Source organism: Cupressus sempervirens, chromosome 2 (assembly GCF_028749045.1).
Source record: "Cupressus sempervirens isolate cs-2001-9-10 chromosome 2, ASM2874904v1, whole genome shotgun sequence".
NCBI classification, from domain to species: Eukaryota; Viridiplantae; Streptophyta; class Pinopsida; order Cupressales; family Cupressaceae; genus Cupressus; species Cupressus sempervirens.
In genome coordinates this window covers 424437923-424451088 of record NC_143119.1, presented here as the reverse complement: position 1 = coordinate 424451088, position 13166 = coordinate 424437923, and positions in this window count along the sequence as shown.

Below are 13166 nucleotides of genomic sequence, written 5' to 3'. Positions count from 1 at the left end.
GGTTGAGTGCTCAAGGGGAGCGATGCTGTTTAATCCAAATGATAGGGTTCCATTGTTTCTTTCTTCTTCTTGGCTAAGCGAGTGATGGGTGGCATGAAAATGTTCCTAGGGATGAGATGCAACAATGCTGATGGATGCAAAGGGGGAAGGCTTTTCTATGCAAACGATTTCCTAGGTTGAGGCAAAGCTATATGACAAACCTAAGGAGGATTGGGTTGGGGATTCTAACTTCAAAGATATGTTGCCAAAGCATGAAAGGTCTACTTTCCTATGTGCAAGCTTGGTGGTGATTGTGTCAACTTTAAGGATAGACTGATGATCCTTTAGGAAAAATACAAGATTGACCACTTGTGAATCCCAACCTTTGGCTCAAGGTGATGAGGGATAACAAGTGACAAAGCTAGATTACCCTAGACAAAGCTCTATTAGAGGGATAACCTTAGTGAGGCTGGTGGATTTGGAAGATGGTAAGAATGGAAAACCTTTGGCAAGGTGACAAAAATTTTGAAGGCTTGGATGTGAAAATTAGGCTTTTTGGGATGCTAGCTAGGTTTGAGGGGATTGGTTTGATTCTAATTCAAAGACCTAGATGATATGGATGAGCTAAACTAATTTAAAGGGATAACCTAGAATGGTTGGCTTTCCTACAAAGATGACTATAAAGTGAAACCTATGAAAGAAGATGTGGAAAAACAAGGGGGCCTAATCATATAAATCATGCCTAGTTGGTAAGACAGAAGCAGGGTTAACTCCTAGATGCTTACTAAATCTTATAGTGCGATCTAACTAGGCGTCCTGACAGGTTTCGTCAGCCGCTTTGTCTTCTTCTTTTTGGAGTTTGGCAATTCGAGGGCTTGGTCTGACTTCCTTTCTCTTGGCTGAAATTTCTTGGTATGCCTAAGAGGGCTTGAATTTGGCTTTCTGAAACTTCTGTTTGGGTTTGGGTTGTTCTGACATAAATTCTTGAATCTGTTTAGCTTTGAGAGATTGTGGTTTTTTTGCTTCAACTTGTTCAACTTTTGAAACAAGCAGTGACTACGCTAAGTGTGCCCTAAGATAGGATTGACCAAGTTTGGCAAACATTCATTCAACAAGTAAAAGATCAAGCAATAGATAGGAACAACCAGATAGAATTTTTTGATTCTCAGAATGTGATACATGCGCCAAGGAGTGTGTATATTCTACAAATGTTTTGATTAGTCACTTCAAACACATTAACATCCTAGATGGTTGTCTACAAGGTTGATAGTTGGTTTAGCTAGGGAGTCCTCAATATACCCAAGGTACATGAGGCCCAAATCTGTAGATGAAACCAAAACAATGTCACATAGCCAAGAGGAGCGGTAAACCACTTCTCCTCTTTCACTTCTCAAGGGTATAAATTTCCTTGAGGCTTAGTCCGAGTGACAGAATTTTGATCCCAAGAGAGGTGTCTTTGGATTCACCTCCCGATCTTTATACTCCACCAGAACGCTAGAGTTGAGGTCATCCCAAGGGGTGATGAAATCCCCAAGAAGGCCCCCTAAAAGCTAAGACAAGATTTTGGATCCTAATCTTATGTACCCAAGATGGCCTTGAAAGATGACAAGGAGAGAGAAGACTTGGATGATCTTGGGCTAAAAGACAGAGTTCTTTTCCAACTGGCGCTTTAAGTTTTCTAATCTAGACCTTTTGAAAACACATGTGATTTAAGATGCAAAGGTTCAATTCTAATTTGAAATGCACCAACAAAAGAGAAGTGATCAAAGAATGAATACACCAAGAAGATTTAAGGTCAACAAAAAGTAAACTCGTGCGCCCGGAGGCCCTCCACATCAAGTATCAATTGATTTTATTTAAGGCATTCAAGATTGAGTGTGAGTTTGTTTAAAGCCCAAAACAAAGATGTGTGTAAAGCTCGATTTCAAGTGCACACCTGGAGGCCCTCCACGTCAAGATTTGTTTAATTTTTATGTCCAAATGAAGTGTTAGCGAGACTAATGTGCATTCAAGAAATTTGCTATCTTAGAAAAACCAATAAAAACTCAAGTGAGTAGAATTTGATTTTTGTGGAGCACTTAACACCTTCTTAGGTAGACCCATCCCCATTTATGGCGTTGATACTGCAATCAATGGTTAGAATGATGGGTGATTAAAGAGGGTGAGTCCAATAGAAAATTCACTCAAAGTGTCTTTATTTGTTTTTATAACTTAGAAAGTTTCTAAAATGTAGATTCTTTTTATGCCCCAAAAGATGAAGTGTGAGATATTGTAATGATTAATTGACCTTTTGCATTAAAAATTGTATTTTTGGTTTTAATCATGCATTCATTAAAAAAAAAAAAAAAAACTTGATTTTAAACATTCAAGGTTTTTCCTTTGAGCATTCAAGATTGAGATTTTGCGTGTTGTTTTAAGAACTTTGAAGTGCTTTTTTTTAACCTTAGATCATTCAAGATTGTTTTGGACTCAAAAGTAAAAATGACTCTTTGGACTTTAGTTTTCATTCAAGATTTTGTGTTCTTGTTTGCATGTTTTAAGCACAAAAATAATATTCTTAGATTGTTTTGGTGCATGAAAAACTTAAGAAACATTCAAGATTTTGCAACAAGACATTTGTTTGGAACAAATAACAAAGCTTTTTAGGACAATTTTGGCAACCATTTAGGACTCTTAGTTTTCATGAGATTTTTAAAAGAACAAATATTTGCAAATGAGGTTCATTTTATCCTTGATTGATGCTTTGAGTTTGATTTAGATTTTAGTGTGCACTTAGTGTTGATTTTGAACCTTTTGAAATGGAAACTTGAAGTTCTTTTTAAATTCCCAAAAATGAAGTGTTCCTAACTTTGCATGAATGCATCTAAAACCTTGATGTTGCAAGGATGCAAATTATTGGATTGGTTTAGTTTCACTTGTTAAAATATTTATTTTTTTTTGCAAATTTTTAGTTTTTAATGGATTTAAGTATGATTTGGGGGTTCATTTTAAGCACTTAAAAAAAAGTGTGTATGATTTTGCTTCCTTAAAAAAAAAAAAAGGCCAAGATCCCTCAAGAAGAAGAAGAAAAAGTAGACGAAATAGAAGAAGAATATAGACAAGAAGAGGAAGAATAATTCCAAGTGCTTCGTCCACCTATAAACTTGAAAAATCTGCAAACACTATGAGATAGACTATGAGTTCCTTTGTCTTCTTCATGCTCATGTGGACCTACAAAACCAATTTATACAATCCTACCAATCACAAAAATAAGAAAAATTAGCCAAAATCAGCAAATGACATACAAAACTTGACTAAAAAAGCTAATGAAGATGACCCATACGGGGTCCCACCGGGCATGCCAAAATGTATATGCTACTTTAGTATGTTAGAAACACCAAATTAAAACAATCAAAAAAAATTTGCATACTAATTTAACATAACTTCATGAGAGACAAAGTGAAGTCCTCAAATGAGAATATGAGCCATGGATAGGCTCTCAATGAGGATGATCACTTGATGTAGAGGTGTGTCTAATAGCTAAGATGGCTTGATTATGTATGTATGCTCCAACACTCAAATGGGCTTCAATGAAAAAATTTTGATAGATTTGGGTGAATGGATTTGATGTAAAAATGGCTTTTCAAAATGACATTATGGCTTTACTTTCTAGATTGTGTTAAAATGGCTTGAGAGAGGATTCCTTAAATAGGAAAAGGGCTTGAGGGATCAAGGGCTAGGATGCAAGGATGGGAGAAAGCTTATGGAAGGTTTAGATTGAATGAGAGGAGAGCACATGGATTGTGATTCCTTACAGCCAATCAAAGAGTGACACATGTCACAGAATCATTGGTTAGAGTAAGAGGGGTTGAGGGGTCAACAAAGGAGGCTCAAAGCTCATAAAGACCCTCATAATGGCTTGTAAGAGCAATGAATGGACTTGTAAGAGTCATTTATGGCTTTGTGGGCTTCATAAAGTTTTATGGTTGGGATATTTGTGAGAGAGTTGAGATATTTTGACTTGGTTTGGATTAAGAAAGTCTTAAGCTTGAGTTAGGAATGTGCAAATGATTAAAGCTTGGATTAGGCTTGGGTTAAGATTAGATTAGGCTTGTTAGAGATGGGCAAGTGGATGATATTTATGAGGGTGGGTGAAGGAGGAGATACTTGTTGGCTTTGGCTTGGGTTAGCAAGTCTTAACCCATGTTTAGGGAATGTGACAAGGTTAGGGGGGGGATTAGGATTAGGATTAAAGATAAGGATTGACATCTTCTAGAAGAGTCTAGGCTTTGGATGAGGATGAAGACTTTCTAGAAGAGTCTAGAACTTCCTAGGATGAGGATAAATAAGGTTTTTAGGAAATAAATAAAGTTTTATTTATTTCAAGGGTTTGGGTTGAGGAGATATTTATTAAAATATTTTTAATAAACATGAGGATTAATATTTAATCTTAATTAAATATTTTGAGTTGGGATTAGGAGTAGGAAATGATGGGATTAGCCTTTAATTGAAATTAAAGAAGGATTAGAAGATTTTAGAAGAGGTTAGTGGTCTTAAGGAAATTGGCCAAGTTTTGGGAAAAAAATAAATAAATTATTTATATTGGGATTTTTGGTGAATTTATTAATTAAATAATTAATAAATAAGGAAATAATGTTTAACTAAGATTTAAACATTTTTGGGAGGGATTCCTTAATTAAATATTTTTAATTAAGATAAAAGGATTTAATGGTATAAAAATAAATAAATTAATTAATTAATAAATGGTGATGTCATCAGGGACTTTTTCAGAAAATAAAAATACTTTATTTTCTAAAGGATTTTTAGGTGTCTACAACTGCATCATCAAATAATCTTTTTGCATAGTGTCCCTCTATAAATCGGATGACAGAAAATGTGAATGTATCATTCATGATTCTATATTCTTTGCTCTATCCCAAGAGCTTCTTCCTCATCAATTAGGGGTAGATGATATATGACCAAGCATTGGGATCCTACATGCTACCCTTCCTATACAACCTAGCATATTTTTTTTCCCTTACAACTAGAAGATACACCAAATATGATGTCATATAGAACTTTCTCTTGTCCTTAACTACCTCCAATTGTTCACATAATTTTTTTCTCAATGTGATGGCCTAGTCAAGTGGCACCCTTGCCGTCTTGATAGTCTCAATAAAATTTATCATGAAAACATTCAATTGTCCAACCACTAGTAGATCCATTACTCTACTCAAAAGAATGATAGAGCATCCAATATCTTCTTTCATGTAACCCCTTTTCATATCAACCTTTCATGTTACCTTCTCTAGAGGAGTCTTCTCAATAAGATAAGAGGACTGGATGATCTCACTTTCCTCACTTAGGTGTTCTCTATACCACCTTTCTACTACCTCATAGGTGAGTCTGATGAATTGATTTTCCCTAGGGAGATGAAATACCCTCTCAATGTTGTCGATTCATAGGTCAAGGAAAACTTCTCCAGTCATGCTCTTTATCACCCTTTCCTTGAGAATAAAATGTTGTGAAAGTGTCATGATTAGCTCTAAGGATTGTACTAATGTTGGGTGTGAAGCTACATTCTCTAGTCCTGATTGGATTAATGCAGATAGTATAGCCGATCTCTCTATGGGTTTGTTGCAAATCCTTATGAACTCTCCCAAGTCAGTGTGTCCCAAGTCTATATCCTTAATCTCTGCGTAATTATCTTGGAACCTTGAGTTTTATGGCATGCCTTAGAACTTGATGACAATGGGTTTTGGTGCCATTTTCTCACCTGTTGAGGATGCCATTATATCTGCACAAAAGAGGACGAATATCCAATAGTCTCTATCAAATTAGAATTTCACTAAGAAAAAAATTGTACAAAAACACTAATTTCTTAAAATGCAAAAAATTAAGTGGACCAAGCACACCAGGAAGGTACACCTAGTGCACTTATTAAATTTTCCTTGAAATCCTTTTGAAAATAGTAGGTTCACACTTGCACACCGGGTTAGGTGTGCTAGTGTGCACCTATTTTGTGCAATTTGGATTACGGGGTGCACACCAGTGCAATAAAATGAGGTGTGCTATGTGATGAGTCTAAAAAATGCCTTTATTTTGTTATGTTCAAGATACTTTGTGATACTCCATTTATCCTTTTTTTAACACTTATAAGCCTATGTTTGATAAACCTTTGATGATTTATGGGGTAGAAAAACTATGTCATCTTTTGCCTAAATTATATCTAATATGCAGTATTTCATATAAATATCCAAATGTGTGTTCTTATGCTTGAATTTAGTTTGATGGATGTTTATTTGCAAATATGTCTTATATCATAACTAACTTGATGATAATGATTAAAGGATGAGCGGAAGAATCCAGAAGTTGGTTGCCGACAACATTTAAGGAGAAATGAGCATCAAGGAACAACCACAAAAAGGAAGTTATAACCACTCCAAGAAACATGGCAGTGAATAAGGAGGAGCTTTTATGAGCCATTACCTTCTCTACATTTACGTTGTAACAAGCGGATGCTGAGACTTCATTTCTCCCTCCTCAATTCTGTTATCCTTCCTTTTCGCTTTCAGTTGTTCTCCTATATTCTCTCCTGCGAACTTAACTTAGGATAGTTACTTTTTTGTTATGTAATAAAGAGTAGATTCCCTATATATGTCAGGATCGACTTCTGTGTGTGAAGTTTTTAGTTTTGGTTTTTGATAAGTTTTATTGAGTAAGAGAGAACATTGATTCACAGTTTGTTGCAGTTGTGTCTTACAATTCTGAATCATGTAATGACTGATTAATAAAATGAATTAGTTCTCTTTAGCTTCTATCCTGTGTTGGTAGATTAGAGAAGCCAACCAAGGGGGCCCACTTGGAAGGTGGATAAGATTAGGATAGAATAGATTCATTTTACTAGCATTATTAGTATTTTAAGTAAGATGTAGCTAGTTAATTCCTTCCTGTAGCATCACACTTCATGAGCGTTCCTGCAGCATCTGCGAGAACAGTCTAGTGGATGAGTCAAGATGGAATCTCTGTTATCTTATCATTGTATTTTCAACATTCATAAACTCATTATTTTTCTTTCCACAGCAGTAGTGTAGTTTCCTTCCTTTGCATTTTCACTTTCCTGTAGCACAAGCATAATGACTCATCAAAGTACCTAGTGCACATACTATGCCGACCATTTCAAGTATTTGTCCTTGGGTTGACAATCTAAATGCACCTCATGGTAGGGGAAAATTATTCCTTAGCTTGAATAGATTATTCCTAAGCCAGGCCTAGCGCATGACTATGGAACACCTATTGTGAGGTGGTTCACTATGGTACACCCCATTTTGGTTGACCTTTTAATATTCATTATACTAGGTGTGCACCTGCACACCATGTTATTTGTTTTTTGGGTTTGGTGCTACCAATTTATTTTATGTTTATTGCATATGGGAGGGGATGCATGCTTGCACACCTGAGGAGGTATGCTACTACACAATCTTACAGGCTTTGCTTTTATTTTTATTTTTTTCTTCATTTTTTCAAAATGTTTTAAAAACCTTTGTCTCAAGTGTTAAAGTGTTTCATGTTTTACAAAGAAGAAGGTGCACAATAGTGCACATGGTTAGATATGCAATTGTACACCACACTCTTGTTTAGTTTTGGCATGAGGAGGAGTGGGGTTTCATGGAGCACACCTTGTTAGGTTCAGAAGTGCGATCAGTAGATTGCAAAAGCTAGTGTGTGTGCAAAGGAAATGAAGTATGCATGGAGGAAATTAAGTATGTGTGGAGGAAATAAAGAACTTAAGGTGAGTAAGGAGGAGGTGGGTAGGGGATTATATAGCCCCACTCCACCTTTTATGGTGTGTAGATGCATAGTTGTGCAGGTGCGTGTCTATGCATCACTAAAGGGTGATGTGGTTTTCCTTGTTTATGGCGCACTAGTGCACCCAGACAAGTGTGTAGGTGTGCAGTTTTTAATTTTTCATTTTTAAACTTATCCCCTCTTAATAATTTGAATTTTATTGACAAGATTACAACTAGGCCCTAGAACATGAACTTAAGGGTAGGTACGACTTCAAAATTGGCTCAAATCCTAAACTAAAAGCCCAAAATAAAATAGGGGGTCCCCATTTTGATTAGGAAATGGGGCATGTGTTGTGGAACCACAACACCAAGCAAAAAATAGAAGAAGATCTCATAGCAATGAAAGTGGAGAAAGAAGATAAATTGTTTGTTATAGATGCAACAATCTTGGACACATTGCAAGGAATTGTAGAGCACCTAACGACTAGTAGAATGAACAAAGAAGGAATGTACAAGTATGCCAATTGTGTAATAACTTTGGAAACATAGAAAAGTTCTATAGAATGGATAGAAGAAACCTAAATAGGAATCAAAATTATAGAAGGAACAATAGAAGGAATAATGATAGTTTGAAGGAAAAAATGATAGAAGAATTAAAGGAATCATTTGTAAAGGAAAAAGAATCAGAAAGTTCTCACATAGTTTAGGAAGAAGTTCATCCTAATGTACCTAACAAGACAATAAAGTCACTTATTTTCTATGACTCATCCTACTAGAATTAAGCATTCTTAGTGGAATAGAGAGTTAGTTATTGATAACTGATGTCAGAAAGAGTATCATAGGTTATGCAATTAACAATATGATCTAGACATTGAAAGGAGTCTTCATTGAGGTGTGCATTGCTTAATATGATCAGGATAAGAGGATATAGGAAGAATCACCTTTTTTTTATACAGAGATAGTACACTAAACTAGTGGCAAATATGCATTTAATACAAAGTACAAATTGTGAAAGATTTAAAGGACACAAATTGATTTGCATACATCATTCATTTGTACAAAAGATAAGTACAAGATAAAAGAAAGATTCAAAGAGTTAAAGAAGTCTGCAAACATGCAAAGTCACCAGAAACCCTAATACACAAAATTAAGGTACTTTTAAAATTTTTTGAGCATAATTTTTCAGAAATGACAAGACAAGAAGTTTTTAATGTGAGTAATAGACCTAGATACAATTTCAAGAAACACCCATTTGTTTCTTTGCTTGTTGACCATATTGGAGCATTTTCACAAGTTCCAAAAAATGTTCTTCATGTCGAGGATATAAGAGGTTATATCCATTGAAAAATTGAAAGAATAGGTATATAAAGATTCATAAGGAGCTACAGAAAATGTGTAAAAATGATTTGTCACTGAAACCTAAATATGGATATTTAGAGCAACTTAACCTAGTTAAGTATATGTTTTACACAGACTTCGACAATCATGAATGGAAATAGATAATTCTAAGTAGAGTACATGATGATCTTTTATGGCTAGGAGATTCTATCATATGTATTGATAATGATTTAATTCACAAGGTCACAGGTCTAAGTAATAAAGGAAGTAATCTAGTGAACATTAAGAATGTGCACAAGATAGTTGAGACAAATCTCAACACATGTTTTGATGGTAGAAACATGAAGGTCAATATAATTCAAGATGATGGAGTAAGACTAATTTGTAAAATTTTGGGATACAAATTCAATCATGGATCTAGGATAGATTTAGTCCCTACAGGATTTCTTCATACAATCTACCTAGTAATAAAAAGTGATGATGTTAATGTATGTGACATTATCTGAATATAGTTGTTGGATAATATACCAAGAATCAAGAAGTATAGGAGCATAGTCTTTAGGTTTGAATCTCTACTAACATACATATTTTTTCTATGCATCTAAGAAGTTCCCTAGAATCATGAATTGGGATAAAAGTGAATGCGTAATGTAGACAATCACTCGTGCATATAGAATAAGACCTGAAGTAGTTAGAGACAATGATATTGATAGAGTAATGAAGTCTTTTCAAGTAGAAATAAAGAAAAGATATAGGATACCTCCTATGCTAGTAGAAAAATACAAGGATGAATTATGCTTTATGGTTGAAATAGATTTCACTTGTATGGAAGTTGTAGTTCCTTGAGTCCAATTTATTGAACCTATAGGTTATGAAATGAGTGAGGAATTGATTGAAGGGTATGCACAAATAATTCTTCACTTAGAAGTTGATTCTGAATGTCCTAGATGGGGAACATATTCTGAGAAAATGAGAGAAGTCAAAACAAGTCAGATAATAAAAGACTCCAAGAAGAAGGTGGAAAAGGTGATTGATTCTATTTTGAAAGAATCAGGAATGACAAGAAAAGAATTTGATGAGGTGAAAGGGATAGCCATGGAAATGAAGGCTAGTGGTCAATCTAATCTATTGACCCCTACACCCATTGTAGTACTAGGACCTACTGAAGAGGTCATAGTTGCCTAAACAAGTGTGCAAGCACCTAATGTGCCATATGCAATAGTTGTATAGTAGCAACCACCAAGGAATCTAGTAAAGACTAAGGAGGCATCTACACCCAGGAAGTCTACAAGACTTGAAAGGACTAGAATTCCTCCTAAGAAGAGAGTCAAGTAGACAAAAATTGGTCCAAGCAAGAAGAGAAGAACCTTGTAGATTAGTTCTTCTGAATTTGAACAAGAAACTAGTGACAGACTAGTAGAGCCAGTTGATCAAGAAGCAAAGACCTCAGTCAGATGAAAAGCATGGAAACCCAAGGTAGAGAATCTCAACATGAAAATTATTAATGGCACCAATTTTTTGTAATTAAATAAATACTATTATTTGTACAATAATATGGATGGAAGATAGCTAGAGAATGTTGTAGTTAGAAATATGATTCTTATAGATAGAAGGTTTAATAGTATAAGAGGATAGATACCTAAAGACTTGTATAATAGATTAAGAAATAGAAAAAGTAGAGTAATAAAGGAAGATAAGAAAATAAGAATCAATATGGTGAAAAAGCTATGCATTGTAAATAATGAGGAAGAGATAACAGAAATTTTGAAAGGTATAGCACCTCTATTGAGAAATAGAAGGAGATCTATTCTCCTCATGGGAGGAAATTATGAAGTAATAAGTGTGGAAACTATAAAGGCTATAGTTACATATATGTATAATATGTCAAAGAAGAATGCACAGATAGAATAGGAAAACCCTTTATCAGAAAAGAGTAAAGAGAAGGCAGACCCTATGCCTAAGGAGTCTGAGGGGTGTGTGTAGACAGAGGAAGCAAGTACTACAACAAGAAGTCCACCTCACAATTTTGAGCAACCAGAAACAACACCAATTTCCAGTTATTCACGATATATCACCATTGGTAGTGAATCTATGTAGGTAGATAACACCAATGTGATAGTTGATAGAACTAAGGACCCATTCAAAGATTTTGGTGCTAGCATTGTTGGCAATATTGTAGACTATAGTAGCTCATTTGATAAAGAAGAAGATCAAGAGCCTATGGAAGAAGATTTACCTACTAAAACGAAAATTGAATCTAGTATTGAAGCAACCACTTCAAGTGTGCCCTTGGCAGTAGTAGTAGACCCACCCTCTACACCACCTACTCAAGTAGTAGTGGTCATAGTAGTAGTAGTTCAATTAGATGAAGAAGATGAAGCAAAAAATCTCATATCTTGTCTGAGTAAACTTCTTGAGAAGAAGAAATTAGTCAAGTCCATTGAAAAGACTTTGACTTTAGTTCTAGATAGAATGGAAAAGATAGTAAGCCTTGTTGATGCACCTACAAATATTCAATAGTGTACAACCATTTTTTGTAAAGCTTTTGATAATGAATTCTCAACACTTTCTAATTTAGCTTCAATTCAAGCACAAACTGAGCATGATGGTAAACTTCTTAATACCACATGCACTAATATGATGAATGATATAGAAACTTTGAATATATGCATTAAGGCATTGAGATAGTGTATAGAAGAAGGAAAACATGCTTATGCTAAGTGCAACTTGGCATATATCCATCTCCAAGAATTTGATGATCAAATCAAAGAAAAGGTAACTGAGCTTTAGATGCTCACTGAAAACCTTCTTAAGAAGAATATGAAGTTAAATACAGTGCAAACACTTCATGATAGCATAAGGAATACTCAAGTAGAAAAAGAGAAAGTTCTAAAGAGATTCATTCTCTTAAGAAAGCACTTATTCCCATAGGTAACATTTTTAGAGAATCAGTTGGAGGAATGCTTGGTAGCAAAGACTTCATATGAAAAGTTTGTGGCTACAGATTTGAATGCAGTAGAGTTAGCCACATATGCCTTATGTGCACTAATTAGTGTATCTAACACACTGAAAGAAATTTGGAAGAAACACTTTGTGCAGTTGAAGACCAACTTCAATGATTTCTTTTCCAAGTTTTGATGTAGCTACCAGATTTTATGTGACACCTTTGTCATTGATGTCAAAGGGGGAGAAATATGGAAAATTGTAATTGTAAGGGGGGAAAATAAGGAGAAGTATAGTTGATAGTTATATTTCGAAGTATAGTAGCCAATTTTGCTAACCTTGTAATCGGAGTTATAAGGGATGTAATAATTTCAAAACATGAATACAATGTTCTACTGTGTTATGGTTATCTATTTTGATTGGTATGAAAGCATGTTTGGGACTTAGCCAGTTTTCCCAAAATGTTGCCATCAATGGCAAAGAGGGAGATTGTTAGCAATATGACCAATCAATCAAACAAGGTAAGTTATATGATTGTCATTTATGGCAACATATTTGTTTTGTAGTTTAGTCATGTTTATTTGTCAAGGAAAATTATCTAAGTATTAGACAACATTACAATAGCATGATAGATTTATTGATAGAAGAATATTCCCTTAGAATATTCTCTTCCATAGTTAACTAGAGATGCATGACATCATACTAATGACTTATACTAATGCGCATGTTCATATGATCAACTAAGTTCAAGTTATGAAGGAATTAGTGATGCAGTGATGTTATAGTGCAAGATAGAGCATATCAACACAATGTGTTAAACAACTTGATTAATTGTTTAATTATTATTTCTTGGTGAGCCAGCTCTAAGGATATTATGAGAGCTGACTAAAGGAAGAGTTTTTCAATATGTTTGGTATAAGTAAAGAACTTCATTTTGCAATGTTAGTGTGTGGAAATCTGATGATGATGTGTAACCTGCAATTGTGAAGTTGATATGATCTTGTGAAATGTGAGTAACAAGTGAATGTGATGTTATGAGTTGTGATGCAAAGAAATACTATGCGAGATATGATGAAAATTAATGTGTTCAAAATTATTCTTAGCATGAAGAATTGACAATCAAAGGATTTGCAAAGT